We start from the raw sequence: 18,002 nt of genomic DNA on the forward strand, positions 1-18,002 counted from the left end.
TTCTTCTTTATTGTTAATGTATGAGCTCATCTTTATTTCAGATATATCCGTATGATTATATGAATGCAATTTAATAATGTTTAATTAGTTACCTTATTGCTGTATGTGTGTTTTCTCGGCTAGCTTATATTAGCTGTTTTAAATGATTTGACTTCCAGAAACATTAAACATATCACAAGCACTTAACAGACCCATTTTAAGGTGACTCTAATCTTGGTTTTTCAGCTTTTATTTGCATATTGGTTGATTTATCCATTCATTGTTTTAAATCCTAGATATTGAAAACCTGCTATTTACTTGGACTGTTATGATTTGGGTGTAGAGCTATGGGGAAAATGGTGACTCATGAATTTTATTATCCACTGGGACATAGAACTAAAACAAATAAATAAAAAGAATTTCAAGTCTTGATCAGCTAGCTCTGAAGATGCAGAACAGAAAATCTTTATATAGACTTTAAGGAGTCCTCACAGAAGTGGTATCTCTCTGAGATGTGAAGGGTGAGAAGGAGGCAGCTGTGTGCAAACTACATAACAAGGTCGTCTCCCATAGTGGGGTATACAGAAAATGAAAGGCAGCAACAGTGTTCTCGCAAAATAAAACAAAGGAAGTCCCACAATTTGCGTATAGGGAGTGAGGTGAGAGCTGAGTGAAAAGAGGTTGAAGAAGGCAGAATTTTATAAGATAAGCTAAGGATTATGGGTCTAATGTAAGTGTGGTCATCAGCTGGGAAGTGGGGAAGGTAATGTGATCCACTTTAGCTTTTCTAAAGATTACTTTTGGCTACTGTTTATCAAATGGCTTGTGATAGGAGAGGAAACCATTGGAAAGTTATTGCAGTGTGTTAAGGTCAGACACGATGGTAAGTTTGACTAGGGAAATGTAAATAAAGAAATAAGTAGTTTTAAGATAATTTATAGATAGAATTAACAAGATTATTTCAAACACAAATCATCTTTTTAAAATATTATCTATCATTTATCTCTAATTTTGTATGGATTTATGGAGGGTTTAATTTAGATCAGCAGTTCTCAACCTGTGGGTCGCGACCCACAGGAACTGTATTAAAGGGTTGTGGCATTAGGAAGGTTGAGAACCACTGATTTAGAGGATAATCATTTCTAGTTAGAAACGAATATATCTTTAAGGAAGAGGCAATACCTGTAACATTAACCAATTTGCATTGCAGTAGCAAATCCTATCAGGGAACCTAAAATATTTTCGCGAAATTAAAATAGTTGTTTAATCAAAATTTACTCTGGGCCCATAGCTTTTATGATATTTGTGTTAAGATACTTTTACAGTACATCTTTTCAAAAATATTGTTTGTTTGTTTGTTTGTTTGAGATGGAGCCTCAAGCTGTGACCCTGGGTAGAATACCATGGCATCACAGCTCACAGCAACCTCCAACTCGTAGGCTTAAGCAATTCTCTTGCCTCAGCCTCCCAAGTAGCTGGGACTACAGGTGTCCACCACAACATCTGGCTATTTTTTGGTTGTAGATGTCATTGTTGTTTGGCAGGCCCAGCCTGGATTCGAACCGCCAGTTATGGTGTATGTGGCTGGCTCCTTAGCCGCTTGAACTACAGGCACCAAGCCTGCTGCTTTTTCCTTTTTTTTTAAATACCCTACTGTTCACCTCTAGGGACATAATTCATACCCATCCATCAGTGGAAAAGAAGAAACTTCTAATTGTTACTAATGAAGACACAGTTAAGTTTTCCATTGTTTGTTTTAAGATAGAGTTTCACTCTGTCATCTGGGGTAGAGTGCTGTGGCATCATCATGGCGACCTCAAACTCCTGGGCTCAAGTGATCCTCCTGCCTCAGCTTCCTTAGTATCTGGTACACGTATGTACCACCACGCCTGGCTGATTTTTCTATGTTTAATAGAGATAGGGTCTGGCGCTTGCTTAGGCCAGTCTTGAACTCCTCAGCTGAAGCCATCTTCCTGCCCTAACCTCCCAGAGTTCTAGGAGAATAAACATGAGCCACTGTGCCCAACTCATAATTCTTTTATATTCATATATTCATGAATTAACTCCCTATTGAGAGTTCTGCTTTCATCATGGACAAACTGAGACACAGAGCAGTGATCCCAATCTCGTTGTCCTAATAAGAATGCTTTGCCCTGTTAACCCCTTACATGGACTTTGTCTCCAGTTTGCATTTGGAAGCCCCCAAGATGACATGACTTTGGGAGACTTCCTCATGAGGATCATTATTTCTCATGCTGAGGTGTCCTGTATGGCCCCCACAGGTGCATACTGTGGGAGCACAACTCAGTTGTGCCCAATGGATTATTCTGAAATATCCATTCTAATGGATTCCATGGATGATTCCTTCTCACAGCCAAGTCTTTTTGGCTTTGGGAGCATCTCAGTAAGTATAATTATTAAACTTGTGCTTCATTTAAAAAATAAAACCACTGAAAAATGGAGTTTATATCTATGTTCTGTTAGCCACATGACAAGTCTTTAAAACATAACAATGGGCCTTTAGTAAATTTTGATTAAAGAACTATTTTAATTTGGTGAAAATATTTTAGATTCCCTGATAGGATTTGCTATTGTACTGCAAATTGGTTAATGTTACAGGTGTTGCCTCTTCCTTAGACATGTATTTGTTTCTAACCAGAAATGATTATAAAGTTGTTTCCTAATACGTCCCATCACTGCTCGATGGAAAAATGCATGATATATTTTCTATCCGTGTGACACTCAGGCCAGAGGTTGACTATTATTCCCAGTCAAAAAGTATTCCCATAGCCTAACACAAGCTTTCTCCTCCCTCCCTACCCCCTCCTTTCTCTCTCCCTTCATCCAGGTTTCTGCTCAGTATCCTCCCAGAGCAACTGTTTTTGACCCTTGTAATAAATCAGCCTTCCTCATCACTTCCCATTCCCCTTCTAAGTCTGCATTTGTTTTCATAGCACTTAATCACCAATGACATATTATATATTTACCCCTTAAAAATTATTGCTTACTGTCTCTCTCCACTAGATGATAAAGTTCCAAGAAAGCAGACACTTTTTTTTCTTTATTTTGTTTTTTTCAACTGCTCTATCTATAGTACCTAAGAATAGTGTGTGAAAGTTAGTAGGCATTTGAAAACTGTTTTTCAAAATACGACTGAATTATCAGGTCTTAAGCATTTTGTCTGCTAAGTTTCTGTCAGTCTTGTCCATTTTCTTTTGCTATCCACTGTACATGGTAGTAGATGCTATACTGTTCTGTCTTGACCTAGCCACCTGATATCAGTCATGCCAAGAGCTATCAGCCATCACACTGGCATGAACACATGACTATGCCATGGGCCTGCTTGCCTCTTTATATAGCAGCTTCTCCACCTGGCTTGACTTCTCATCCTTTCATGAGACTCCCCTATTCTCTGGGATCAGATCAGGTGCTGCCTGTTAAAGAAAGTAAATTCCTTCTTCCTGTTTTTTGTTTCTTTTTAGGAAAAGTTCCATGCGTGTAGATTTCTGTTTTTCTTAATAAAGTGAAATTTTATTGAAATTCAGGACTGAATATGTTCATTTCTCCACCACCCATGTAGGTTCTCCATATATGTTGGCTAAATGAATAAAAAGACTGGTTTAGATATGGCAAGAGCAAATACCCATATACCTATGGCCAGGTGTATGTGTTTTAACAGCACTTTGAAAGAACAGCTGTGTAACAAAAGCAATCCATGGACAAGCAACCTATACAGTACAGAAAATCTTGTTCTGTTTGCCTTTGACATACAGTCTGGGAATAGAGAAAATGAAGTTGAATTAATTGAATTGCTGTAAGTGGATAAGCAATACTTTTGAAAGAATGTAAGAATGCAGAAAGAAAAGTCTCTAAGTGATCCAGTGATAAAAATATGAATAAATATTAAATCACCAAATTATAAAGTGAAATGTACTGTTTGTATCTGATTCCAGATAAATTATAATTGATTTTGATAAATGTTTTTATTAATATGTCATCTATATATAATTTAGCATTTGCAGCTTCCCATTATAATTTCATTAATTTTCTGTCCTATATAAGAAGGTATGGACATAATAATAATCATCATAATCTGAATAATTTCCTCTTTGATTTAAGGAACAAATATCATTTACAAGTTTACAATCACGAGGGAAAAAGTAAATTTAATATTATTGCATTTAGAAAGTTTATCTTCTCTGTGTGTGTTCAATTTTATGAAATTAAAATGTTTCTGTTATAAGTACATATGAACAATTTTATTTTGTATGAGGTAGGAGAATATACTCAGGAATTGAAAATTACATTTTTGTTAATCAAAAGTGATTAGGAGGGTATTTTATAAATTGTCCCAGTGAAGATTTGTGGATATCAAAGATAGGCCAAACTTTCTAAACTACTGTGAGATTTCTCTGTAACTCTACTACATGGAAGTGACTGCATAATTAATTATATCCATCCCCCCTTACAGAAAGAAAAAGAAACTTTTTAGTCATTTACAGTTCTTGCCAAATGACCTGTTTCCTAGCTTCTCACCCTTTTAGTTTCCTGAGGCATTGAAAGGCTCTTCAGTTCACTGTTTGAGGAGAATTAATAGTGTCTGGGCCAAGGAAATTTAAATTTGACAAGATGATGAATATGTTTGTGTGCTTTTCATGTTGAGATTTGGTCTCTTTTGCTTGCTTTTTTTTAACCTGGTTGTTGATCTAACTTCATGCAGTGTGGCTGCTTTAGAGACGTTTCTCTCTTCTCTTCCACTTTCCTTCATCCCCATTCTCTGTCTTAGTTCAGGCTGCTTCACCTGTCACAGAGGGTCACTGTGGGGGTCCACTGTCTTCAGTCTTCCTGCTGCCACCCTTTCTCCCATTTCAATGAGAGGAGTATTTTCAGAGGGCACATCTGATAGTTTGATAGTTTTTAAACCATCAATGGCAGCCCATTGCCTAGACCTCTTACACATAGTATGCAAGACCCACATGATTTTATACCTTCTTTTTTATGTTGTTATTGATATATGATAGAAGCACATATTTTTGGTGTATGGATGATCATATAATCAGATCATGGTAACTGGGATAGCCATCACCTTAAATCTTTTCTTTATGTTAGGGGCGTTCAACTTATTCTTATCTAGCTCTTTGAAAATGTGTAATCAGTTGATGTTAACTTTAGGCACCCGTCTGATCTGTTGAATGCCAGGTTCAATTTCTTCTAACAAAGTGTATATTTGTACCCATTAATCAACCTCTATTACTGCCCACCCTCTACCCTTCCCAGCCTCCGGAAACTACCAGGCTGCTGTCTTCATGAGATGCCTGTTTTAGCTCCTGCATATGAGTGAGAACATGTGATGTCTGTTTTTCTGTGATAGGCTTATTTCACTTAGCATAATGTCCTCCACTTCCATCCCTGTTTCTAAAAATGACAAGATTTCATTCATTTTTTATGGCTAAATAATATTCCATTATGTATATGAGATCTGAGAAATAAGATTGTGAACTCATCCCAGAAAAAGAGCTACATGCCTCATTGATAAAGTATTTTGTTATTGAAGGAAGAAAGAACAAGAATTCTATAGAGATAGAATTTAGACAAGTGTTTATTTAGTACTGGGAGAGAGAGAACTGGGGGAGAATGGGATGGATTGCTAATGGATATGGGTTTCTTTCTGGAGTGATTAAAATGTTCTGAACTTGGGCTGAGTAACAGCTTCCTTGCAGCTGGGCACGGTGAGTCTGGGGAGACAAGAATCCAGACATCTCTGGCTGGTAGGATCTGCCTATAATCATCCCTTTGAGGACACAGGGAGACAGCGAGAGACTTCTGGACCCAAAGTGGAAAACTGGCAAGTGGTTGTGTGTGTTCATTTGGTCTAATCCCGCCAGCAGCTATAAGTATAGCAGCAGTGAGACTGCAAACTGGAATGGCCTTACCGGTGAGTTGTTTTGATCTTTTTAGACGGCACTCAGTTGAACTGCCTTGGAAGAGCTTGGGCAGGAGTGCGGAGAACTTTGGGCATTGTCTAGGCCACATTCTGAGCTTCTGAGCTGGATGGAGCTAATAGTGTTCAGATGTGGGCTGCACGGAGCCATTGTGAGAGAACTGCTCCGGCAATCTTGGCCCTCAGGATCACAGAGCAAAGATGGGGAGGAAGCTAGTAATATAGTGACAGAACAGCCTAAAGGTGGGGACTGAGCTGTCTTAAGCCTTAACCCTCAGGGGCAGAGTGAGACTGGTTTTGGCACACTGAGTAAGTGGATAGCCACTTCAGCAGTGATCCCAGTGATAAGCACTTTCCTGGGAAAGCTTTTGGTTAGCCAAGTTTAGAAGTTTAAAGTGCCTGTTAAGAGGGCTAAAGAGAGATTTAGGGTCTCCACTCTGCAGGATTTGAGAAATCAGCAGAGGCCTCCAGTCATATCAGCATTATGATTAACACCTCATACCCCAGCACATCACCTGTTGCCCAGAAAATATTCAACAAGTTATATATACTGCTTTGTTTTTGTTTTGTTTTGTTTTGTTTTTGTTTGTTTTGTTTTTTAATTTCAACATTTCCCTATAGATTCTTCTTTTCTTTGTTTTTCTTTCTTTTTTTCTCCATTTTTCTATTTTAAATACAATTTCCCACTATGGCCTTTTTCAGTAATTACAACTTCATTTTTGCTAGCACTTCTACCCCTATTATTTGGTTTTTCCCCAAATTTTATCCCGTAAGGTTTTCTGTTTGCTTGTTTTGGTTTGATTTATAGCATTTTTGTCTTCCCTCTCTACTTGGTAGAGGTGGGGTACTGTTTCCAATCAGGCTAGCAAAGAGCTTTTGACCTCAAGGGAACTACCCAACCCGGCACTCCCAGAGGTTGGGTTTTTTTTTTAAGGTTGTATCAAAGTACCCTACTGTACACCTATATTGCTCTGTATCTCCCTCTTTCTGTGCCTCTCTTATGTCAATCTTCCCTTTTACCCACCCCCCTCTCCTTTCTCTTTTTGCTTTTCCTTCCTTTTTTTTTCTTTCTTTTATCTCTTCTTACTCTTCAACCTTCTCATTCTTCTGGTCCTATACCAAAAGGACTCATCGAAACCCTAGTCCAGAGGCATGGCAACATAAAGAGCAAGAGGAACTGAAAGGAAAATTAGGTCAAGGAAACTGATAAAAAAAATCACTCAAGAGAAAGGATTGGCAGAAAACTCCTGGCAACATGAAGGACCAGTCCAAAGCAACCCCTCCAAGGGACCATGAGGTAGCTACTTGCAGATGATTCCACCTATAAAGAAATGTTAGGAATGACAGAAAGGGAATTTAGAATACACATGATGAAAATAATGAAGGAAACTGCTGATAAAGTGGAAAATAACCAAAGGGAAATCCAAAAACAGAATCAAATAAGAGATGAACGATATGAAGAATATAGAAAGGATATAGCAGAGCTGAAGGAACTGAAGCAGTCAATTAGGGAAATTAAAGATGCAATAGAAAGTATCAGCAACAGGTTAGACCATGCAGAAGAAAGAGTTTTGGAGGCAGAGGACAAAGTTCTTGAGATAACTCAGATAGTTCAAGAGGCAGAAAAGAAGAGAGAGAAAGCAGAACATACACTGACAGAATTATGGGAGTTTATGAAGCATTCCAACATACGAGTTATAGGAATCCCAGAAGGGGAAGAATGCCCCAGGGAATGGAAGCTATACTAGACAATATTATAAATGAAAATTTCCCAAATATCACCAAAGATTCTGATACACTCCTTTCAGAGGGATATCGGACCCCAGGTTGCCTCAACTCTAACCGAGCTTCTCCAAGACACATTGTGATGAACCTGTCCAGAGTCAAGACAAAAGAAAAGATTCTGCAAGCTGCCAGGAATACACAAATCTATCAGAGTGACTGCAGACTTCTCTAATGAGACTTTCCAAGCAAGAACACAATGGTCATCTAACTTTAATCAACTTAAACAGAACAATTTCCAGCCCAAAATTCTATATCCTGCTAAGCTAAGCTTTAAAATTGATGGAGAAATCAAATCATTTACTGATATACAAACATTGAGGAAATTTGCCACAACAAGACCAGCTCTACAGGAAATATTTCAACCTGTTCTACACACTGACCATCATAATGGATCGGCAGCAAAGTAAGAACTCAGAAACTAAAGGACAGATCCTAACTTCCACACTTATGCAAAAGATAAAACAAAGCAATAAATTCTCACAAAATAAGATAAATAGAACACTACCACACTTATCAATTATCTCAATAAATGTTAATGGCTTGAATTCCCCACTGAAGAGACATAGATTGTCTAACTGGATTAAAAAACACAAGCCATCTATTTTCTGTCTGCAGGAAACACACCTGGTTTCAAAAGACAAATTAAAACTTGGAGTCAAGGGTTGGAAGACAATTTATCAGGCAAATGCAATTCACAAGAAAAGAGAAGGTACAATCTTATTTTCAGATACATGTGGACTTAAAGCAACTAAAGTCAAAAAAGACAAAGATGGTGACTTTATTTTCGTCAAGGGAAAAATACAGCAAGAAGACATTTCAATTCTAAATATTTATGCACCCAATTTAAATGCTCCCAGATTCTTGAAGCAGACCAGACTCAGTCTGAGCAATATGATATCCTATAACACCATAATAACAGGGGACTTTAACACTCCTCTTACACAGCTGAACAGATCCTCTAAACAGAACTTAAACAAAGATATAAGAGATTTAAATGAGACCCTAGAACAACTGTGCTTGATAGACGCATATAGAACACCATCCCAAAGATAAAGAATATACATTCTTCTCATCACCCCATGGAACATTCTCAAAAATTGATCATATCCTAGGCCACAAAACAAACCTCAACAGAATCAAAAGAATTGAAATTTTACCTTGTATCTTCCCAGACCATAAGGCACTAAAGGTGGAACTCAACTCTAACAAAAACGTTCAACCCCACCCAAAGGCATGGAAATTAAACAACCTTCTGTTGAATGAAAAATGGGTGCACGAAGAAATAAAATAGGAAATCATTAACTTCCTTAAGCACAACAACAATGAAGACACAAGCAACCAAAACCTGTGGGATACTGCAAAAGCAGTTTTGAGAGGAAAATTTATCACTTTAGATGCCTACATACAAAAAACAGAAAGAGAGCATATCAACAAACTAACAATCCATCTTATGGAATTGGAAAAAGAAGCACAATCTAAGTCTAAACAAAAGAATCGTTCAAAAAATTAATGAAACAAGGAGTTGGTTTTTTGAAAAAATAAATAAAATAGATAAACCTTTGGCCAGAATAACTAGAAATGGAAAAGTAAAATCTCTAGTAACCTCAATCAGAAATGATAAAGGGGAAATAACAACTGATCCCACAGAGATACAAGAGATCATCTCTGAATACTACCAGAAACTCTATACCCAGAAATTTGACAATGTGAAGGAAATGGATCAATATTTGTAATCACACCCTCTCCCTAGACTTAGCCAGGAAGAAATAGAGCTCCTGAACAGACCAATTTCAAGTACTGAGATAAAGAAACAATAAAAAAGCTTCCAATCAAAAAATGCCCTGGTCCAGATGACTTCACACCACAATTCTATCAAACCTTCAAGGAAGAGCTTATTCCTGTACTGCAGAAATTATTCCAAAAAATTGAGGAAGAAGGAATTTTCGCCAACACATTCTATGAAGCAAACATCAACCTGATATCAAAACCAGGAAAAAACCCCAAACAAAAAGGAGAATTTCAGACCAATCTCACTCATGAATATAGATGCAAAAAGCCTCAACAAAATCCTAGCCAATAGATTACAGCTTATCATCAAAAGTCATTCATCATGATCAAGTAGGCTTCATCCCAGGGATGCAAGACTGGTTTAACATACGCAAGTCCATAAACGTTATCCACCATATTAACAGAGGCAAAAATAAAGATCACATGATCCTCTCAATAGATGCAGAAAAAGCATTTGATAAAATCCAGCATCCTTTTCTAATTAGAACACTGAAGAGTATAGGCATAGGTGGCACATTTCTAAAACTGATTGAAGCTATCTATGACAAACCCACAGCCAATATTTTACTGAATGGAGTAAAACTGAAAGCTTTTCCTCTTAGAACTGGAACCAGACAAGGTTGTCCTCTGTCACCTTTACTATTCAACGTAGTGCTGGAAGTTCTAGCCAATACAATTAGACAAGACAAGGAAATAAAGGGAATCCAAATGGGAGCAGAGGAGGTCAAACTCTCCCTCTTTGCTGACGACATGATCTTATACTTAGAGAACCCCAAAGACTCAACCACAAGACTCCTAGAAGTCATCAAAAAATACAGTAATGTTTCAGGACATAAAATCAATGTCCACAAGTCAGTAGCCTTTGTATACACCAATAACAGTCAAGATGAGAAGCTAATTAAGGACACAACTCCCTTCACCATAGTTTCAAAGAAAATGAAATACCTAGGAATATACCTAACGAAGGAGGTGAAGGACCTCTATAAAGAAAATTATGAAAGCCTTAGAAAGGAAATAGCAGAGGACTTTAACAAATGGAAGAACACACGATGCTCATGGATGGGAAGAATCAACATTGTTAAATGTCTATACTTCCCAAAGCAATCTACCTATTCAATGCCATTCCTATTAAAATACCAACATTGTACTTTCAAGATTTGGAAAAAATGAGTCTGCGTTTTGTATGGAACAAGAAGAAACCTCGTATAGCTAAAGCAGTTCTTAGTAATAAAAATAAAGCTTGGGACATCACCATACCAGATTTTAGGCTGTATTACATTGCCATAGTGGTCAAGACAGCATGGTACTGGCACAAAAATAGAGATATAGACACTTGGAATCAAATATAAAACCAGGAAATGAAACTAACATCTCACAACCACCTAATCTTTGATAAACTGAACAAGAACATACCTTGGGGGAAATACTCCCTATTCAATAAATGGGGTTGGGAGAACTGGATATCCACATATAAAAAACTGAAACTGGACCCACACCTTTCTGCACTCACAACAATTGATTCAAGATGGATAAAGGACTTAAATATAAGGCATAAAACAATAAAAATCCTCCAAGACAGCATAGGAAAAACACTGGAAGATATAGGCCTGGGGAAAGACTTCATGAAGAAGACTGCCATGGCAATTGCAACAACAACAAAAAATAAACAAATCGGACTTAATTAAACTGAAAAGTTTCTGTACAGCTAAGAAGACAACAACCAAAGCAAAGAGACAACCTACAAAATGGGAAAGAATACTGGCATATTTTGAATCAGACAAAAGCTTGATAACTAGGATCTATAGAGAACTCAAATTAATCCACATGAAAAAAGCCAACAATCCCATATATCAATGGGCAAGAGACATGAATAGAACCTTCTCTAAAGAAGACAGACGAATGGCTAACAAACATATGAAAAATTTTCATTATCCCTATCTATTAGAGAAATGCAAATCAAAACTACCCTGAGATACCATCTAACCCCAGCTAGAATGGCCCACATCACAAAATCCCAAAACTGCAGATGCTGGCATGGATGTGGAGAGAAGGGAACACTTTTACACTGCTGGTGGGAGTGCAAACTAGTACAACCTTTATGGAAGGAAATATGGGAGAAACCTCAAAGCACTCAAGCTAGACCTCCCATTTGATCCTGCAATCCCATTACTGGGCATCTATCCAGAAGGAAAAAATTCCTTCTATAATAAGGACACTTGCACTAGACTGTTTATTGCAGCTCAATTTACAATCACCAAAATGTGGAAACAGCCTAAATGCCCACCGACCCAGGAATGGATTAACAAGCTGTGGTATATGTATACCATAGAATACTATTCAGCTATTAAAAAAATGGAGACTTTACATCCTTTGTATTAACCTGGATGGAAGTGGAAGACATTATTCTTAGTAAAGCATCATAAGAATGGAGAAGCATGAATCCTATGTACTCAATTTTGTTATAAGAACAATTAATGACAATTAAGGTCATGGTGGGTTGGGGGAAGGGGAGAGCAGAGAGAGAAAGAAGGAGGGAGAGGTAGAGAAAGGAAGAGCAGAGAGAGGGAAGGAGGTAGGTAGGTGGGGCCTTGGCGTGTGCCACACCTTTTGGGGGCAAGACATGGTTGCACTTTGCCTAACAAATGCAATCAGTGTAATCTGGTTTATTGTACCCTCAATGAACCCCCATCAATTAAAAAAAAAAGAAAACTTCGTCAACGGTCTGTGAAGCTAGTGAATGATGCCCCATGATTATATCAATATACACAGCTATGATTTAATAAAAAAAATAAATAAATAAAAATAAAACATAGTGGGAGAAAAAAAGAAAGAAAAAAATAATAAAACAAAAATATGTTCTGAACTTGTGATAATAGTCATACAACTCTGTGAATATGCAAAAAAATGGGATTTTACATTTTAAATGCATGAATTGTATGTGAATTATATCTCAGTAAAGTGTCTTGAAATTAAAAATCAATTTTCAAATTTAATTAATGAAGAATTTATAATAATTTAGAAGAAAAGTTTGGTATAAATATATATGTTTCAAAGCATGTCTTTGCATGTGTATACACATGCATATGTGCATGTGTACATATATACATATATATGTATATTCACACATATATCTAAAATATTAGTATTAGGAATGTTGACTCCTTTGGAGGATTACTTGGAGAATCCCTTGTGACAGAAATAGACTTGTAAATTAATTAAATGCGAAACACACCAGAAGAAAAATTTGAATGAATTGTTTCATTAAAACAGTGATGGTTTAAAGTTTCAGAAATAGCATTTCTTAGAAGGGGGATATTTAATCTGAATTTTAAAGGAGTAAAGAGTGCACTGTTGTTTGGTAACATTGGTCTTGTGCAATTAGGGTATATGTAGGTCATAGAGGACTAGGCTAGAAATGTGAGTTGGAGTTAAACCTCTTTAGAAACACAAGCTAAAAAGACTTTGTTATTCAAGATAGATTTTTTTTTTTAATTTCAAACTTGAGTAATGTTTGAATTTGTTTTTTAAAGGGACTCTTGTCTAACAGACCTCCAATGTTAACTTAGTTTTATGATAAAATCACTTCAGTGTGTATCAATATAAAGTAAGCATAACCCCATTAGGCTTACGAGACATACTTCTATAAGCTGAAAGATACACAGTATTTTAAATACTACATTTTGAAATCAATTGTCTTCTGAAAAATAGCCGCAGATGCCTGCATAACCCAGCTTTAGGCCAGTAATTCTTCACCATTTTACTTTGATGATATGCTTACCCAATAAAGTGTACCTACAACATACGCATCAGAAGGAGACTTTCGGCAAGGACTGCCCCAGGGATAAAATTTCTTACCTGGGTTGTGAAAGGAAATCAGGAACTCTTGCCCTACGTTAACGTTTCTCTCTCCCATCGACTCTTCAAACATCAAACTGTCAGGATACTTCTGTTTAGAAACCAAGGGCATTCGCCATAGCTGTGATAGATTTCATTTTTATTTCAGAAAGATAGTTCTGGCTTCAGATTGAAATAGGTAATAGTAAAATTAAAGGTAAAGAAACCAGCTGGGAGAGGGTAACAGTGGTCCCTGTGAGAGCAGAAAAAGGCAGAAACCATTAGGATGGAGTGGGAAGATACTGATTTAGGTGCAGAACTTCGGTGGGGTAGGGAACAATTTTAAAACTGAGCTTGTAATGGATGGTGACATCAATAAGGGTAAATATCAACATCATGAGTGGAAAATGAAGAACTCAGTTTGGAATGATTTGAGGACTGAGCAGACCAATTATTAGAAATGTTAAAAAAGACACAATTGAAAATATTTGAGGTCAGGATAAAGAAATTTCTGTAATTATAGCTCTGGGATATAGATCTTAGTAAGCTTCTAGGTGACAAGGCAGGTGATAAGCATGATATTGACAACAGAAAGAGATGACTTCAGGTAGAATTCTAAGAAATATTTTTATCTGAGATGGTTGTGGTGGAATCTACTTAAACTGCAGCATTGACAAGGGGAGCTTATTACTAGAAAAATCAGATGAATAATTCTAGCTCCCTTCATCCATTGGTTCCAAATAAACTTTATTAATTAAAAAATTAAACCCAAAATATTGCCTGCATAAGAGCATTTCAATAATTTTTTAAAAAACATAATACTTTCTTCACTTACAAATGTTTTATTTTGTAGACTCAATATCTACAGTTCTTTGTATTCTGACTTACAGTCAGTGTCTCACCTTTTTCGTCATTAAGCTTTTCTCCAATATGTTTTCAATTGTCAATAAGCACTTAAATGATAGTAAAAGGAACATAATGTCCCAATGTCATTTTCAACCACACATTTCATGTACCATACACTCTAATGATACTGGACTTCCTCCCTCTGTTCTCCACGCACCTTCTGTCCTCCCAAGACTCCATTCCTTTGCCTATGTTCATTACTCAGTTTGGTGTCTTTTTTCTTTTAAGGTGAACTCATCTTTGAGCCCAAACTCAAGTAAGTTTCTTCAAGAAAACTTTCCCCACCTTCACCAGGCTGTATTTATACTCTCACAGAATTTGGTCATACCTTCATGTAGAATATGATTTATATTAGGCTATATGTCTTTGCATGTCTTTCTCCCCTGCCAGATAGCCCCTAATTTTTAACTCATTTCTCATTTACTCATTCAACTGGGACATATTTATTGAACACCTGGGATGTGTCAAAAATTATGTTACACCTTTGTTATACAGTGTTAGAAGAAACAGATGTGATCTCTGTGCAGTCTCATAGTTGAGAGATAGATTAAGAAAATACATACACAGAACAAGTCATTTCAGATTGCCCCAAGGACTGTGACGAAAGGGGTTCAGATGCTATGAGATAATAGCAAGGGTAAGAAGGAATGATTTAAGTTGGGGAATCAGGAATACCACCCTAGGGATGAAAGTATGTTCTAAAATGTGAAGGACAAGTAGATGTAAGTGAATAATAGGCAAAACATATTCTTTAGGACCGAGTATATGCTCAGAATATTACTCTTGCCCACATTTTTTGGCTATTTTAATACTGCTTTTGTGCATGTTTTGTATTGTTTTGCAAGCCATCTTAAATACTTCTCAGTAAATTATATTAAAATAAATTAAATTGCATAATTTAACGTTCAAAATAACTATCGATTCATTTTTCAGGTTGAAGTTGAAAGAGTCATGGGAGTCTGCTTTTTAGGAGCTGCTAAAAAAAGCAGCTAAAAAAGTTCTGTGTCCCCCACTCTGAGTATCTGTATCCAGCTGTTCTGTGGGTACCATATGCTGTACCCATAGGTGGAATTATCCTTTTCCCTGTTTTCCCCTTCATGTTCTCAGCTGCAGCTCATTATTCCAGCTTTTTATTATAAGAGTTCTAAATCTTGACTCCTACATACAACATATTAACTATAATGCTCAGCTTTATATCATCCCCAGATTTGATAAGCATGCCATCTGTATCTTTATCTGTTATTAATCGAAAGGTTGGACAAAATAGGACCAAGCATTTCCCTTTCAACATTCAGTTGCAGAGAAATATCTCTCAGGATGGCACTGATTCATTAATGAGCATTGTATGGAAAGCTACCAAAATCCGTCTAGCACCTTACATTTGTTTATGGGGGTATCAGGAGAGTTTTGTCAGATTTTTTTTCTGCCTATAGGATCCCTGTCTTTCTTCTATACCAGTTGTAGTAAACCATCATAAAAAAAAAAAAAAAGCTAGAATATTTTCTCTGAGTTGATCTAAATGAGCCCATTTTGACACCTCATGCTCACTTTTTTTTTAAATATTCACAAGATTTTTAATAGTATGTCCATAAATTGTGCTCAGACTCAGGCATTACCATAGGTTTGTGGTAAACTTGTAGGGCGTGATCCCTTCTGGCGAGGCTCAGTGCCCTGTGCAAAAATAATGTCTCAATGTCTCGAAACCCAAAGTTACACAACTTCCAAGGAGAATGGGTCTGTCACCAGCTCGTCATTCCTTTCAGGTAGTGGTGCTGTTCAGTAGGCAGGCGTGACAGGATAGGGATATAACTGAAGATATATTTCCTGCCCTGATTGCAACTGAGTCTTTGCTTCACTGTGCTTATTTTCTCTAATTTTTGTGTTGGTCTACAGATAATGATGAACACAATGATTGCTCCTCAATTTCTACTAGTATTTTCTCCTTAGGATGAATTGTGCATTCTCTACTCTTGATTCAAGTCTTATTCTCTGATTTACACTTTGATCTGAACTCTTATCCTGCTTCCCCTTCAAATCAAGTTTGCCTTAAGTGCTACAGTTTGTGTCCATTGCAAAACGTTTTTTATTTTTCCCCTCTTTAAGGTGGATTTAATCATTTGCCAACAGGCCCATTATATTTCATTGCCAAAGAAACTTGACTGTAATCTTCAGAACTGTCTGCACTGAAAACACTTCACTTCTATGCCTTTCTTCCTTTTCTTTCTGAAAAGCTTCTCGAGGGGGAAAAGAAAAAGAAAACACATTATTACCACCTGTATTTCTTCAAGTCTCTTATCTAGATATTACATAAGTCCCAAGAGCTACCTTCCAGATTTCTCATCACTTATATTCTTTCATACTTATATCATCCAATGTAAGGAGCAATCAATTCATGTGATAAGTTTTAACAACTTTCTCTTGAGTATGAGAGCCATGATTGAGGAAAGTGAATGGATAGAAACTTTTTGAGTATATGCTATATGTTAGGAACTTTGCCGATGCTATTTCATAACATCTGTTTACCAGGAATAAAACCTCAGATAGCTACAAAACTCATTCCTGATGTGCAAAAATGTTAAAATATTTTAATTCTTCTTAGATTCTTAATGTAATACAAGGTAGCATAATGATGGATCATCACACACAGAGGTCTTAAAAATACAGATTTCTCCATTTTGGCCCCCCTGATGTTCACTGCAAAGATTGATGCAAAAGAAAACTTCCACTTAGCTTGAAAGTTGTCACACTGTGACAGTGTTTGTTTAACACTGAAGTGCTCCATCAAGTGCTCCTGGGCAGTGTTCTCTATAGAGTGCCTAATGAAACTGATACATTATTGGGCTATCTTTTACTTCAAACACTGAGGAAACATGAAAATAATCTCAAGTATTGGGACCCATTTCTGTATACACAAGGAGCTAAGGAAGCCAAGAGCTCCTTCTCTGTTTCAGGAGGAAGGTTCTTCCTCTCCCACAGTTCCTCACTATGCAATTCTGTTGCTCATGTGACTCTGTCTTTTGCTCTGATTTTTACTTGACATCTAACTTTTCACTTCCTCTCCTGCTATAGCCACTTTTTCTGTGTCTCACATTTAAACTTCCTTATATTTAAATTACTGGATGATCCTATCTCCGGGCGATGCACATCCTCTCTTTATTTTTAATTCAGTATTATAATTTTCCCTTTTACTCTGTATCTCCAATTCTTTTTTTTTCTTTATTAAATCATAGCTGTGTACATTGATATGATAATGGGGCATCATTCACTAGCTTTACAGACCGTTTACCAAGTTTCACATATACCCTTGTAAGATGCACTGCTGATGTAATCCCACCAATCCCCTTCCCTATACCCATCTCCCCCCTCCCTCCCCTCCCTTTCCCCCTTCCCCCTATTCTTAGGTTGTAACTGGGTTATAGCTTTCATGTGCAAATCCTAAATTAGTTTCATAGTAGGTCTGAGTACATTGGGTACTTTTTCTTCCATTCTTGAGATACTTTACTAAGAAGAATATGGTCCAGCTCCATCCATGTAAACATAAAAGAGGTAAAGTCTCCATCTTTCTTTAAGGCTGCATAATATTCCATGGTGTACATGTACCACAATTTATTAATCCATTCGTGGATCGATGGGCACTTGGGCTTCTTCCATGACTTAGCAATTATGAATTGGGCTGCAATAAACATTCTGGTACAAATATCTTTGTTATGTTGTGATTTTTGGTCTTCTGGGTATATGCCCAGTAGAGGGATTACAGGATTGAATGGCA

The 18,002-nt window shown here is 36.9% G+C and overlaps 1 protein-coding gene across 1 annotated transcript in view; it reads left to right on the forward strand.

Moving 5' to 3' along the window:
• The window catches only part of THSD7B (thrombospondin type 1 domain containing 7B), a 1,036,041-nt gene that overhangs the window by 725,832 nt on the left and 292,207 nt on the right, over positions 1-18,002 (forward strand). The window lies entirely within an intron of this gene.

The sequence above is a fragment of the Nycticebus coucang genome, chromosome 7, assembly GCF_027406575.1.
Source record: "Nycticebus coucang isolate mNycCou1 chromosome 7, mNycCou1.pri, whole genome shotgun sequence".
Lineage (NCBI taxonomy): Eukaryota > Metazoa > Chordata > Mammalia > Primates > Lorisidae > Nycticebus > Nycticebus coucang.